General features: G+C 41.9%; 1 pseudogene across 1 annotated transcript in view; it reads left to right on the top strand.

Annotated features, from left to right (window-relative positions):
* Nucleotides 1-16,378, top strand: part of LOC308308496 — a 190,067-nt pseudogene that overhangs the window by 25,195 nt on the left and 148,494 nt on the right. Inside the window, exons 7-9 of the transcript in view lie at nucleotides 1,199-1,359; nucleotides 2,922-2,958; nucleotides 4,540-4,680. The product of the transcript in view is annotated as an uncharacterized misc_RNA (transcript). The remainder of the gene's footprint in view (nucleotides 1-1,198; nucleotides 1,360-2,921; nucleotides 2,959-4,539; nucleotides 4,681-16,378) is intronic.

The raw sequence follows: 16,378 nt of genomic DNA, 5'->3' as shown, positions 1-16,378 counted from the left end.
ATTTCACAAGACCTTTTCAATTAGGTAATTGCCATGTGGTAAAACAGCTTGACATGGCATATTTACTGCTAAAAAAAAACTGTCTATACAGTATTGTGATAGCAATGTATTATTGAGCGTTGTTCAATGACAAGGTCTGTCTCTCCAGCTCTTCAGTAAAAAGGAAATACATTTTCAGGTCATTTTCATACCAATTAATTTCTTTCTAGAGATGGAGAGGATAGACCAGTGAAATTGATGAATGGGTTCTCCTCCTGACTGGCTGACATTGACAACCCACCAAGTATTTTCTGTTTAGCAGGGTTTAGACCCCTGGACAAATACAATCTGTTTCTGTTTAGCTGGACCCCTGGACAAATACAATCTGTTTCTGTTTAGCTGGACCCCTGGACAAATACAATCTGTTTCTGTTTAGCTGGACCCCTGGACAAATACAATCTGTTTCTGTTTAGCTGGACCCCTGGACAAATACAATCTGTTTCTGTTTAGCTGGACCCCTGGACAAATACAATCTGAATATAGGGTTAGGGTTAGGGTTAGGGTTAGGGTTCCCACCCAACACCCATATAGTTAAAGAGGTGGTGCCATAGTCTTGTACTTTTTCTGTTTTTTCTGTGTCTATGAAGTTAACATTATTCTAATAGACAAGGTGGGGGTTATAAGTGTGCAGGTTTGTCTTCCCCGTGCATTTGTGTTTACTTCCTGAAAGCCTCGTAGGTTTCTCTCTGCACACAGTGAGCTGCAGTGATGTCAGAGCATTTAAAGGGTTTCTCTCTGCACACAGTGTGAGCTGCAGTGATGTCAGAGCATTTAAAGGGTTTCTCTCTGCACACAGTGTGAGCTGCAGTGACGTCAGAGCATTTAAAGGGTTTCTCTCTGCACACAGTGTGAGCTGCAGTGATGTCAGAGCATTTAAAGGGTTTCTCTCTGCACACAGTGTGAGCTGCAGTGATGTCAGAGCATTTAAAGGGTTTCTCTCTGCAGTGATGTCAGAGCATTTAAAGGGTTTCTCTCTGCAGTGATGTCAGAGCATTTAAATTAAAGGCTTTCTCTCTGCAGTGATGTCAGAGCATTTAAAGGGTTTCTCTCTGCACACATTGAGCTGCAGTGATGTCAGAGCATTTAAAGGGTTTCTCTCTGCACACAGTGCCAGCTGCAGTGATGTCAGATCATTTAAAGGGTTTCTCTCTGCACACAGTGCCAGCTGCAGTGATGTCAGATCATTTCCACATCAACACCCCCCTGCTAGAGAGCGTCTCCATGTCCAAACGGCTGGGAACCCCCGTCTACCTGAAGATGGAGAGCTGCCAGCCCTCTGGCTCCTTCAAGATACGAGGGATAGGACACCTCTGCCAACAGGTAGCCTCCAGTGTTCAGGTAGCCTACAGGCCTTCACCTCTGCCAACAGGTAGCCTCCAGTGCTCCAGGGTTCCCAGACGTTTTTGTCTCAGGGCACCCCATAAATATATATTTTTTAAATCCGAGGCACCCCTACATAATTCTCACGACTCACTCCCAGCACCTTATATTTATAGCATATCGTCGTTGTCGGGTGGAAATCTTGTATGTCCAAAACCGTTCATTTTGTATTTATCATCTATAAAATGTACTAAACTAGTGAAAACAGCAGATCTACAAGCACACAACACCTCACGATGCGAGGCGTTGTGTGCTTGTAGATCGGCTGTTTTCACTAGTTTTGTGCGACAGTCTTTACCAAAAGACGTACACATTTGAAACTTGGAGATACAAGGTTTCTGCCCGACAGTGACGATATTTTAGTGATTATGTTGCGTGGAAAACGTTGAGATAATCGCCATTTTGGTTAGAACTTACTGAAAATAACTTTGTACTTCAAGTTTAAAATGATACTAAATATTTGTCAAAATAAATTCCAAATATTATCAAATTATCTCACGGCACCCTTGGACTGCCGTCACGGCACCCCAGGGTGCCCCGTCACCCGCTTTGAAAACCTCTGCTCCAGTGACACAACAGTGGTAGAAAAAAGTATTCAATTATGCATTTGCTCGAGTAAAAGTATCAATACTGCAGTGTAGAAAATGAAATACTCTGTTACAAGTAAAAGTCCTGTCCAGAATTAATCATTTACTTGAGTAAAAGTAGCCTACAAAGGTTTTGGTATAAAGCACCAAACGTAGAAAGAAAGTACTCATTATGTGGAATGTCTCGTTTCACAAGTTTTCGAATGTATAAATTGTAGACAAGTCTTTTGAAATGAGCAGATCTACAAGCTGACAATGCGTCACGATAGCAGATCTACAAGCTCACAATGCGTCGCGATGCAACGCAGTGTGAGCTTGTACAGATCGTTTGTAGATCGTCTATTTTCAAATGGCTTAATGTATGTTTAATAAAGATCTAAATATAGAAAGTGACCAGTAACTAAAGTTTTCAAATAATTGTAGTGGAGTTACAGTAGGCCTACTCCGGTACTCAGGGACCCCCACTACCTTTTCATAGATTCCATAGAGTTTATTCGTTTGACAGCACAATCATCAGTGTATTTTGGATTCATGTCAATTTGTGTTTTCAGATATTGAACCACTTGAACCGTCAATAGGCTACTTAATAAACTTAACCTTTCACTCTGTACTTAGTCCGCTCTTTTCCCCCTCTACACCAAAACTCGCAGTGCGAGGCGTTGTGAGCTTGCAGATCTGCTATTTTTGGCTAAAGTTCCCAGAATATGGACGCTAGGGTTCAAGTGGTTAATATAAAAAAGGAGAAAAAAAAGTTTCTATCACACAAAGATTTGGAGGACCCCCTGTAGTAACTCTGAGGACCCCCTAGGGGTCCCGGAGCCCCTGTTGAAGACCCCTGTCATAGAACATATGAACACACTCATTCCTTTCCTCTCTTTTTTCTCCTCCTCTGTTTTTGTCTCCTCTTCTCTGCAGCTGGCCAGGCAGTCTAAAGGAGTGGTCTGCTCTTCAGGTGAGAGGATCAACCCATTCAGGCCTAGACTTATTGAATGCTTTAACCAGTGAAACATAGCAGATATACAAGCTCACAGCGCGGCACCGAGTGCCGCGCTGCGAGCTTGTAGATCTGCTATTTTTGAAAAAAGTTGTGAAAATGTGTGCAAATCTTTGAATATTATGTATTTTCAAAGCGAACGTTTGTAACTCAAATTTTGCTTCTGGGTGGTCCCTGGAACTAAATATTTTGGGTTGGGGGTCCTTGGCCAAATAAATATCATTTTGGGCGTCCTTCACATGAAAAGGTTTGAGAACCGCTGACATAGTAGTCTCTCAAGAACAGACTAACTGAGCTCCATTTAAGTGAAAAGGACCTTTTCTTTGACGATGGCTGGCCAGATTGCCGTCATAGGAACATACGTTTTTCAAAAAAAAACCTTAGTAGGATTCAAAAGACACTTATAGAATCGGCTAAAAATTCAATTTTTCAAGATTTTTCAAAAATAGCAGATCTACAAGCTCGCAGCGCGGCACTCGGTGCCGCGCTGTGAGCTTGTAGATCTGCTATTTTTCAATAGTTAAAGCATAAAATAATGATACACAATAATGTGTACCCGTTCTGAATGGGTTTGAAGCTCTCAGTGTGACTGATTTGGGTCATGTGGATTCCATGGAGCAGGATTTCACCAACTTGGTGTGAACATTTAACTAGAACTGCACTCTGTCCTGTCCAGGTGCCAACTTGCGACTTGTGCACTCTTGGCCATGTATGGCCCATGCCAGGGGTCTTCAACGTTTTCAGGCCAAGGACCCCTTAGTTGAGAGAGAGATGAAGCAGGGACCCCCACAAGGCCACAACCTTTTCAAAGGTTCCATATTGTTTCATCGTTTGAGAGTACAATCATGTATTGTGTATTTTGGATTCATGTCAATTTATATTTTAAACACTTGAACCGTCAATACTTAATAAACCTGACCTTTCACTTTGTACTTAGTCTGCTCTTTTTCCCCTCTACACCAAAAGCTCTTTGCAAATAGCAATCTAGAAGCAAATAGCAGATCTACAAGCAGATCAAATAGCAGATCGGTTAACTCATGTCAGATCGGTTCCCTGAATAAGAACACTAGGGTTCAAGTGGTTAATATAAAAAAGGAGAAAAAAGGTTTCTATCACTCAAAGATTTGGAGGACCCCTTGTAATAACTCTGAGGCACCCTGTTAGGTAGGAAGTGATATTTTCCCAAATATCACTTTTGTTTTCTCACTCAACAGTAAACAGACCAACATACAGTATACGTGTGTACAGGGTATCTTTCTGCACATTTCTAAAGTGACAATTTAAGGACTTTAAAGACCTTTTTAGTACCTCTGGTCAAATTGTCAAATATTAGAGGCAGAAATTGTGAAAATAGAAGATCTACAAGCTCACAACGCCTCGCAAAACGTGAGGCGTTGTGAGCATGTAGATCGGCTATTTTCACAATGGAATGGATCAAGTCAAACTAAATGTAATGCCAACTCCTACAAGTGTTTAAGTTTGGGAACCAGTGTGTTAGAGAGTATAAGCGATGCCCTGCGTGCTGTGCTGTCTGTACAGGGGGCAACGCGGGCATGGCAGCAGCCTACGTGGCCAGGAAGATGGCACTGCCAGCCACCATCGTGGTGCCCGCCTCGTCTCCTCAGCTGGTGGTGGACAGACTGCGGAACCCAGGGAGCCACTGTCAACATAGTGGGCAAGGTGGGCATTATATATAGGCTACTATCACTGTCAACATAGTGGGCAAGGTGGGCATTATATATAGGCTACTATCACTGTCAACATAGTGGGCAAGGTGGGCATTATATATAGGCTACTATCACTGTCAACATAGTGGGCAAGGTGGGCATTATATATAGGCTACTATCACTGTCAACATAGTGGGCAAGGTGGGCATTATATATAGGCTATCACTGTCAACATAGTGGGCAAGGTGGGCATTATATATAGGCTACTATCACTGTCAACATAGTGGGCAAGGTGGGCATTATATATAGGCTACTATCACTGTCAACAGTGGGCAAGGTGGGCATTATATATAGGCTACTATCACTGTCAACATAGTGGGCAAGGTGGGCATTATATATAGGCTACTATCACTGTCAACATAGTGGGCAAGGTGGACATTATATATAGGCTATCACTGTCAACATAGTGGGCAAGGTGGGCATTATATATAGGCTACTATCACTGTCAACATAGTGGGCAAGGTGGGCATTATATATAGGCTACTATCACTGTCAACATAGTGGGCAAGGTGGGCATTATATATAGGCTACTATCACTGTCAACATAGTGGGCAAGGTGGGCATTATATATAGGCTACTATCACTGTCAACATAGTGGGCAAGGTGGGCATATAGGCTACTATCACTGTCAACATAGTGGGCAAGGTGGGCATTATATATAGGCTACTATCACTGTCAACATAGTGGGCAAGGTTGGCATTATATATAGGCTACTATCACTGTCAACATAGTGGGCAAGGTGGGCATTATATATAGGCTACTATCACTGTCAACATAGTGGGCAAGGTGGGCATTATATATAGGCTACTATCACTGTCAACATAGTGGGCAAGGTGGGCATTATATATAGGCTACTATCACTGTCAACATAGTGGGCAAGGTGGGCATTATATATAGGCTACTATCACTGTCAACATAGTGGGCAAGGTGGGCATTATATATAGGCTACTATCACTGTCAACATAGTGGGCAAGGTGGGCATTATATATAGGCTACTATCACTGTCAACATTGGGCAAGGTGGGCATTATATATAGGCTACTATCACTGTCAACATAGTGGGCATGGTGGGCATTATATATAGGCTACTATCACTGTCAACATAGTGGGCAAGGTTGGCATTATATATAGGCTACTATCACTGTCAACATAGTGGGCAAGGTGGGCATTATATATAGACTACTATCACTGTCAACATAGTGGGCAAGGTGGGCATTATATATAGGCTACTATCACTGTCAACATAGTGGGCAAGGTGACATTATATATAGGCTACTATCACTGTCAACATAGTGGGCAAGGTGGGCATTATATATAGGCTACTATCACTGTCAACATAGTGGGCAAGGTGGGCATTATATATAGGCTACTATCACTGTCAACATAGTGGGCAAGGTGGGCATTATATATAGGCTACTATCACTGTCAACATAGTGGGCAAGGTGGCATTATATATAGGCTACTATCACTGTCAACATAGTGGGCAAGGTGGGCATTATATATAGGCTACTATCACTGTCAACATAGTGGGCAAGGTGGGCATTATATATAGGCTACTATCACTGTCAACATAGTGGGCAAGGTGGGCATATAGGCTACTATCACTGTCAACATAGTGGGCAAGGTGGGCATTATATATAGGCTACTATCACTGTCAACATAGTGGGCAAGGTGGGCATATAGGCTACTATCACTGTCAACATAGTGGGCAAGGTGGGCATTATATATAGGCTACTATCACTGTCAACATAGTGGGCAAGGTGGGCATTATATATAGGCTACTATCACTGTCAACATAGTGGGCAAGGTGGGCATTATATATAGGCTACTGTCACTGTCAACATAGTGGGCAAGGTGGGCATTATATATAGGGTACTATCACTGTCAACATAGTGGGCAAGGTGGGCATTATGTATAGGCTACTATCACTGTCAACATAGTGGGCAAGGTGGGCATTATATATAGGCTACTATCACTGTCAACATAGTGGGCAAGGTGGGCATATAGGCTACTATCACTGTCAACATAGTGGGCAAGGTGGGCATTATATATAGGCTACTATCACTGTCAACATAGTGGGCAAGGTGGGCATATAGGCTACTATCACTGTCAACATAGTGGGCAAGGTGGGCATTATATATAGGCTACTATCACTGTCAACATAGTGGGCAAGGTGGGCATTATATATAGGCTACTATCACTGTCAACATAGTGGGCAAGGTGGGCATTATATATAGGCTACTGTCACTGTCAACATAGTGGGCAAGGTGGGCATTATATATAGGGTACTATCACTGTCAACATAGTGGGCAAGGTGGGCATTATGTGGGTGGGTGACGTGACGTAACGTTTTCGCTGTCCTCGGTGTCAAACATGTATAAATAAAAAATATATTTGTCAAAAACCTTCTGAATATTGTGCAGGACATTAAGCTTTATGTGAACTTACTCAAGATTCAAACATTTCATTCCTCATTTCTTCAGAATCTTCAACCAAACATGGCAAAACTCATATGGTGTGACTGTCCTGACCTTGTTTCTCAAAGTGGGAACTTGAATAAAACTAAGAAAAAGAATTGCTAAAAATCATTTGAAAATGAATTTAGGCTAAAAAAAATGTCTATTTTGAGCCTATATCTTTTCAAAGTCAAAGCATAATGTTTTCAGTCATTTCTGATCAAAAACATTTTGTCCCCCAACCCAAAATCATTTGGTGTGACACTAGTTTGGAAAAATTAAACAGGCAATTATTTGGACACCTATTGGCTAGAGAGGTCCTTCTTCTGTAAGGCTATTCAGCACTCCCAGCACAACTGCAAGACAGGTGTCTGAGGTGAGTTATGATTTTAACATTTTCATGAAATGCCATCTTGTTGAAACGTTGACAAACTCACCATTCTGGATGTCTTTTGGTGTGACACCTTTTCTTTAAAAAAAGCTTAAGTTATTTGAAGTTTTGGTCATATTTCCATGTAGATCTAGGCTGCTTTGTTATAGCTAGCATGCTGTTAGCATGCTAATGTGTACATAGTAGCCTCAAGGTAAACCTAAATGGAGAAAACAGTAATATGGTGTGACACTTAATCATATGGTGTGACATGTCTGCTTGTCACACCATATGACTTGACTGTCACACCATATGATTTATACTGTATTTAACTACAGATATAACAACAAATAACAAAGTTCCATGTTTCTTTTGTACATTTAAACATTTGTTTTAAACATTTTTACATAAAATGTAATTTAGCTTCATTCAGTGATACTTCAAATTCATCAGACAGAGCAGACAGAGCAGAAACCCCTTCACAGAAACCTTAACATATTGTTTCAATCTAAACAATATTTTCTCTTTGTCTTAAACTATACATTCCATTTTCTTTTGTCAGCTGGAAAATGACAAGTGCTGAGAGAACGAGAAAGTACAGGGAGAAACTAAACAATGACCCAGCAAGGAGAGAGGAGCCAAAGGGGCGAGACTGCATTTTCTACGAAGAGCAGGAGGTTGTCTGTGGCATAGCAGAACCGCAACAAGGCAGCCGGTTTGCTACCCTCACCAAATACGACTGGCTGATGTACAATACAGTCTAAATGTATAATCTAATCTGATCTAATACTTTTGTACTTTGACTCACTGGACTGGACAGTGGACAGTGTTAAGGTAGGACCCGAGACAAAACTAGCGAAAATAGCTGATCTACAAGCTCTCAACACGTTGTGCTGCGAGAGCTTGTAGATCAGCTATTTTCAGAGTTGCGCAACCCAGCACTCTTTAGCTAGTGGAGATGTGGTGTAATGTCATGATTCCTAATTACATTTGTTCAACACAAAATGCTGTGTTCAAGTTCAGGAGACTTCGGAAAAAAGCAATTTACCTGAATGCTGAGTTCTGTTTCCACTAATTGGTGTTAATAAAATGTTGCCTTCAATGCCTTGGCTCCAAGTGTGGCTATGCGCCTTATTGTCCCTTTAGGATCCTTCTGCCGTGGGCCGGCAGAAGACTTAGGTGTGCGTAGCATTCCTGTGCACATCCTCATCATCCATCTACTACTACAATTCTTTCTTATCCCATGTTAAAGCCCTACAATAATATCCTGTTCAGAAATATTAAGGCCATGTTATCCTGGGTAATTGTTTAATCAATCAGTAAAGTTCAGTACTCACTAATAGGTAGGTTAAAACACAGTTTGCTTTGACACATGAAGATATGATCATACGGTGTGACACTAAATCATTTGGTGTGACATTCCAAATAGTGAGAAATCATACCTTTATTAATGATTAAACCAAAACAATGTTTATGGATTACATAGAGAATATTATCAGGAAGAGTCACAAATATTTGTGTAATTTTAGAGAAAGTTTTGACAGAATACATTTAAAATATGTTGTAAGATCATGAACATGGGCCTCACACAGAGTGTCGATTATGAAAAAAATATACAGATATAATTAATTTTCAAAAAACTATAGTGGATCACTGGTTAGTTATGATAAAGGACTTTGATAAAGTGAGTAACTTAAGAAAGATGTACTCCATTTTCATTTTATGAACAATTATTTTCATGTCACACCATATGACGATTTTAGGCACAAGTACAACAAACTGCTGAATAAAGTCTGATTCCAATAAAATATCTAAAAACAAAATGTATTTCCATAAGGTTGAGAGTGAGTAGAACAAAAGTAAATAACTTTTATGCCTGCAATTTAAAGTTTTTTTAAAAACACATTTTTTGGGGCGTCACGTCACTGACCCATGTATAGGCTACTATCACTGTCAACATAGTGGGCAAGGTGGGCATTATATACTGTATAGGCTACTATCACTGTCAACATAGTGGGCAAGGTGGGCATTATATATAGGCTACTATCACTGTCAACATAGTGGGCAAGGTGGCATTATATATAGGCTACTATCACTGTCAACATAGTGGGCAAGGTTGGCATTATATATAGGCTACTATCACTGTCAACATAGTGGGCAAGGTGACATTATATATAGACTACTATCACTGTCAACATAGTGGGCAAGGTGGGCATTATATATAGGCTACTATCACTGTCAACATAGTGGGCAAGGTGGGCATTATATATAGGCTACTTTCACTGTCAACATAGTGGGCAAGGTGGGCATTATATATAGGCTACTATCACTGTCAACATAGTGGGCAAGGTGGGCATTATATATAGGCTACTATCACTGTCAACATAGTGGGCAAGGTGGGCATTATATATAGGCTACTATCACTGTCAACATAGTGGGCAAGGTGACATTATATATAGGCTACTATCACTGTCAACATAGTGGGCAAGGTGGGCATTATATATAGGCTACTATCACTGTCAACATAGTGGGCAAGGTGGGCATTATATATAGGCTACTATCACTGTCAACATAGTGGGCAAGGTGACATTATATATAGGCTACTATCACTGTCAACATAGTGGGCAAGGTGACATTATATATAGGCTACTATCACTGTCAACATAGTGGGCAAGGTGGGCATTATATATAGGCTACTTTCACTGTCAACATAGTGGGCAAGGTTGTCATTATATATAGGCTACTATCACTGTCAACATAGTGGGCAAGGTGGGCATTATATATAGGCTACTTTCACTGTCAACATAGTGGGCAAGGTTGTCATTATATATAGGCTACTATCACTGTCAACATAGTGGGCAAGGTGACATTATATATAGGCTACTATCACTGTCAACATATTGGGCAAGGTGGGCATTATATATAGGCAGTGTTGGGAAAGTTCACTTTCAAAAGGAACTAGTTCAAGTTCAAGTTCAAAACTTCTGAAATGAACTAGTTCATTTCATAGTTCATCATTTTACATTTTGAACTAAAGTTCATGGTTCCCCAAAATGAACTAACTTAGTTCTTTTAAGTTCTTTTTTTAACCATAATATCTTTATACTTTTGGCTATTAAAAAAAAGAAAAGAAAATCTTTAGACGTTGCTGCAAGCTATTATTTGTCAAAATTATTGACACAGCCCATATAGAACCATACACAGCAATATTTTTTTGAGGTGCCCACAATATTTAGGTGCCCAGTGCCCAGTCTTCCTGCACCCTTATTGTGAAGGGCTGAAGGCAGAAGTTTCTAAACCTCGCGCACAGCATGTTTCCACGTTGGTTAAAATAGCTGTCAAGCTCACGTTGTCTCGTGGATGCGACGCGTTGTGAGCTTGCAGAACGTGTTCATGAACGATTGTTCATTGAACGCATTCGGGTACAACACTGTATATAGGCTACTGTCACTGTCAACATAGTGGGCAAGGTGGGCATTATATATAGGATACTATCACTGTCAACATAGTGGGCAAGGTGGGCATTATATATAGGCTACTATCACTTCAGTATTATCCCATAGGATATCCATAATGTGCATATTACACTATATTGTCGCTGTCGGGCAGAAACCTTGTATATATATATTTTGTTGTTGTCGGGTGGAAACCTTGTATGTCCAAAACTGTTAGTTTTGTATTTATCGTTTTGAAAATAAAGCATAGCGTAAGTTTATGCAGGGCATGGGAGTCAAGTCGCCGCCAGTCTGAGTGTCAGTTGTCAGTCAGCTCTGTTCTCATACCTCATTAACATATCTGCTGGTCATTATGTCACATGACTGCCATACTCCAATCAGAGCTCTCAATCAGTAGGGAAGGCTCCTTTAAATAGAGCTTGCTTTCCCTACCAATGCTTGGTTCCGAAGCTTCGGAATCATTTGCTGCTTGCTGCTGCGGCTGCTCTACTCTCTGGTTCTGCTCGAAAGCTTGGTGATACCATATGGTTCTGCTTTAGATACTGCTTACTGCCGTGCTGCTTCAATAGCAATGCTAGCCTGCTTTTATATCTGTTGCTATCACTATGCTACTGCTAACAGTATTATGCCTAATGTTAACTACAGCTATCATGATGCACTACTTCATTAGTTCTCATTTACGTGTTTACTACTACTCATAACTTGAACAAGGTCTCATCTAAAATGTATTACTAGCATGCTTGCTTCTCAGAAGAGAAAACATTTCAACAGTATAGCATATGCTAACAGTGGTAGTAGTGGAAGCTTCAAATTGTTTGTAGCAACATAAGCTAACAGCATGCTTTGCTCTACAGTGCACCCCGAACCATGATGGCATTGGCTGTGATTTGTGCTGCCTAGAACAGTATGTGAACTGTTGTTCCTGCCCAGCTTCCAGTGCTGTTTGTCTCCAGCAGATGCCACACTGGGTTTCTTAAATCTTTAATCGCAGGGCTACACTCTGCAAACACCAGCTAGTTCGGCAGCTAATCCAACATGTTGGCCGGTGTGGCCATACTCCCTTCAGATGCATGGCTCCATGCAGGGATTCCCATCCTGCTTTAAACAGGTGTAGCCTATGCTATTATTGATATCATGCATGGATGATATTCTGATGCTATTGCTCACTTCTAATATATGCCTCTTTTCCCAACATTGCTGCTAATCATATACTAATGCTACTTTTACTCTGCAGGCAGGTTGGAACTACTGAGTATATTTGTGTATTAAGATTAATGCTTTGCTCATTCAGGAATCATGTCAAGTGTTTACAGGAGTAGCACTGCCCCTTTAAGGGCAGAGCATAAGGGGAGGTGGCTGCGTCTGGGCCTGTTTGGCCATGCAGAAGCCTGAGTCCGAGTGTTTGTTGGGGACCTGTCCTTGAGGAGTGGTTCAGCTAGTATTCGGTAAGAGTCTTGAATCAAATATTGATGCTTAGATAATTCAGTGGTACAGCATTTCAAGATGTTAGAAGTTTATGGAAGGGGTTTAAATGTTTAATGGTTAACATATGCCTTTCATGGGTGTAAGAACTTGTTACCATGAAAGAGATTGTCATGTGCTACAGTTGAATTAGTCCATATTCAACTAACTGCCACTACTTGGAGTAAAGTAGGTGAGATTGCGGCATTCAAGCGAGGATCAAACACGCTCACTCTCACACTTGCTTAAGAATGGAAATGAAGGTTCTTGCACAGGTGATTATTTGGCTTTATAAACACCATAGTTAATGTCCTATGTGGTGGAATGGTGGAAAGTTGATAAGGGAGGTTGTTAAATGGGCAATGCATCATGGGTAGTGTAGTCTATGTACTGCTACCATACACATTCACACTGTTCTCAGTCTAGCAGTGTTGCCAGGTCTGCCCATTATAAGCAACTCGGTCTTGTTTCCCCATAACTTCTAGTTGTGGGTTGTTTTGTTCGGGCTTGTTCTGAAGTAAAGTTGCTTATTTGGCTTGCTTTCAACATCCTTCCAACATGCTTCCTGTTAGAATCAGCCTAGTCTGTGTGCAGAGTGGGTTAATTCCCTTTTTGAGCCACATGAGGTCAAGCAGCTACTGTGTGTGTAGTGTGGGGAGAGTTGAAGACTTGTTAGAAGGTTGCATGGGAAAAGTACAGTTGCATGATGGTACAGTTCTACTAAAAGGAGATCCTAGGAAGCTCTCCCTATTTACTCAGGAACCTTTGAGAGAGAGGTTTGAGTGAGAGGAATATTCCAGCATGGTGAGAGGCTTGTTCACTGCTAAATGCTAATGTTAGCGCATTTGGAACCTTTGAGTTGTATAGAGTAAGAGGATACATTCCAGCATGGGGAGAGGCTTGTTCACTGCTAAATGCTAATGTTTGAGGCTAATGCTAGTAACTCAGGGGTTGTCATTGTCTCATGCTACAACGCTAGCATGGCAACACTGGGATAGCCATGTGAAAAGCTTGTTCACTGCTAAATGCTTATGTTAGCGGCTAACGCTAATGTCTTGTGCTACAAACGCTAGCATGATAACACTTAAGTGGCCATGTGAAATGGATAAACTGAGTTGATTATTGTATCTATGCACAGCCAGTACATGCTGAACGTTGTTCGGAACAGCGTTAAACACTTGTTCTGTAATTTTGCACACTGAAAGGCTCTTCGGTGTAAAAACTATTTACTGCAGGCTGGCTGTTGCTTTGACTCTACCATTTCTCTGTATGCTCAACTTATGCTCATGCTAAAGCTGCTACATGTCTGTTGCTAACAACATGTTTCATTTCCAGGCTTCTTTCTTTATCAGTCGTGCTGCTATCTCGGATGCTACAATGATCACATAATTGTGCTAATGGCTTGTTGCTGCTCCTTCAGTCAGATACTATCATGTGTCTTATAATTTCAGCTATTGCTAGCTCCACTCAACCTGCTGCTGCCTGCTAGCATAACTGCTAATAATTACAGCTAATGCTACTGCTAGTTAATGCTGACATCATGTTTAACTTTACAACTCATGCTAAAGCTGATACATGTCGGTTGCTAACATCATGTTATCATTACAGCTCCATGCCGGAGCTGCGGCATGCCCACTGCTACGGCCTCAGGTTTTATCATTGCAGCTTCAGGCTAAAGCTGCTACATGTTCTGCTAAATTGTGTTTTTCTTTATAGCTTCTTGCTGAGGCTGCTACATGTCTGCTGCTAACATCATGTTTAACTTTTCAGCTTCATACTGGAGCTGCTGCAGCATTTCATTGCAGCGTTGTGCTGCAGTGCTGCGTGCTTTCTGCTAACATGTTTATCTTTATAGTTCGTCCACTACTGTATAATACCATGAGGCCAGTCAGGAGCCGGTCGGCACTGCAGAGGGCATTGCTACTACAGCTTCAGCTAACGCTACTTCTGCTGCAACCATGAGCCCGCCTGCCTGCATGCTGCCTGTACTCCCGCCTGCCTGCACGCTGCCTGCCCGCCTGCTGCACACCCGCCCGCCTGCCTGCTGCGCGCCCGCCCCCTGCTGGCCCGCCTGCTTGCACGCTACAGATTCGGCAGACGGGAGTGGCTGCCTGCCTGTTTCATGAGCGACATCCATGTGTCGGGAATGGGATGATCGAGGATTCTGGATCGAGGATGCTCACCTGGACCTCCTCCCGAGCCATGAAAGGCAGGTCATTCGTTAATCAAACCATCTTCATCTAAAGGCATAATTATATGGCTGATAAGTCAGATGTATTATATAGATTGCATGGTTGTATTATAATTAATTATAATTATAATAATGATCGTTGCAACAAGGCTCAAGATGATTCTAAGTATATTCAAGTCTCTGCAGCACCTTATGATGGTATGAGTTAATTGATATTCAGCCGGGTAGTGCAACAAGGCAATCCAGTCTACGTTCTCAACTAATACTTCTTTTTATCCTCCATTTCATGGTATCTGCGTGGCCTCTGGCGAGGCAAGCTGTATCAAGCGACTTCCTCTTACTATACCCCTTGTGCACAAACTGGTGGCTCACTTAAGGCAGGGGTGTTTCGGTGCATATGTTGATTTGTTACTAGAAACAGTTTTCTTCTCTGCTTTCTACGGGTTTCTCAGGTGTGGGGAATTTACCTCTAATACAGATCGCTTTGATCCTCTTCACGACCTTAGCATGGCAAATATCACGGTCGATTCTCACATGTATTCAATATTTCTCAAGCACTCTAAAACAGACAAGGAAGGGACAAGTAATTATTTCTCAAACTAAAACCATGTTTTGTCCTCTGTCCTCCATGGTCCGGTACCTGCAAAAGCGTCCCCTGGCGAGGCAAGACGAGCCCCTGTTCCTGACGGACAAGGGGAAGTCAATGTCAAGGGCATGGTTTACGGCCAGACTCCGTCTCCTCTGCAAAAGATGCGGGATGCCTCCAGAGCTGTACACGTCCCACTCGTTCCGCATCGGCGCAGCTACATCAGCAGCCACCCTGGTCCCAGCTTCAACACTCAAAGTCATGGGCCGCTGGTCGTCAACAGCGTTCGAACGTTACATTCGCCCAGGGACAGCGGACATTCTGGCGGCCCAAAAAGCCATGGGCGCGATGGAATGAGGAGTCGGTCTATCCGAAGCAACAAGGTGGTGGCACGGGCAGCGCAGCTGGTAGGGATTAGGCTACTCCATGCAGGTTGATGTCCAATAAACATAGGTAACTTTAATTAGCTCACTCCCCTTAAGCGCGGTGCACAGCTCAGTAAAGTAAATTAAAAGTAAAAGTAAATTAAAATAAATAAATAAAAAATAATAAAATACAAATAATTATCAATCATGCAAATTAATCCAAGGCCAGCAGGGGAGCTTCCCGGCTCGAATGGCCTTTCTTTAAGAACATCTGCTTCTTAAAATAGGCTAATCATTCAAGAATAGGCGAAGCTTCGCAGCTACACAGAATAGGTACATTTTCACTATCCATAGAATGATCTCTCTTTAAGATGCAGCTGTATCTTTTTTGCATAAGTTAAATAAATTCAACGTAGAGATCGCAGCCAGCGGCTGTTCACATAGTTACTGCTAAGCGTTAGGATGGCTTCTTTGTGGTAAAGACTCTGCAGTCTTTTTGCTTTAATCATATAGAAGTCTGCAGTGGCGCTCTGCTGCTTCACATAACCAGAGTCTGACTGACACAGGTTTTATGTGGCGTTGGGTTCCGTGTTTTGGGGGGTTTTAAAGCGCTCTCTGGTTGGCCGAGCCCTGCCAAGACAGAGAGCAAGCTCATTAGTTTTGGGGGGTATTGCTGCGTTCCCTGATTTTGCTTAGCATGCTCAGAAATGCCTGCACAAAATTCAGGGAGCATCTCCGATCGCGGAGCCCTTCAAACGCCAAGTTTAA

The sequence above is a fragment of the Nannobrachium achirus genome (genome assembly GCF_963921795.1).
Source record: "Nannobrachium achirus genome assembly, chromosome: 23".
Taxonomy (NCBI): domain Eukaryota; kingdom Metazoa; phylum Chordata; class Actinopteri; order Myctophiformes; family Myctophidae; genus Nannobrachium; species Nannobrachium achirus.
Note: the sequence above shows the minus strand (reverse complement) of the source record. Positions and strands in the feature narration are given on the sequence as shown.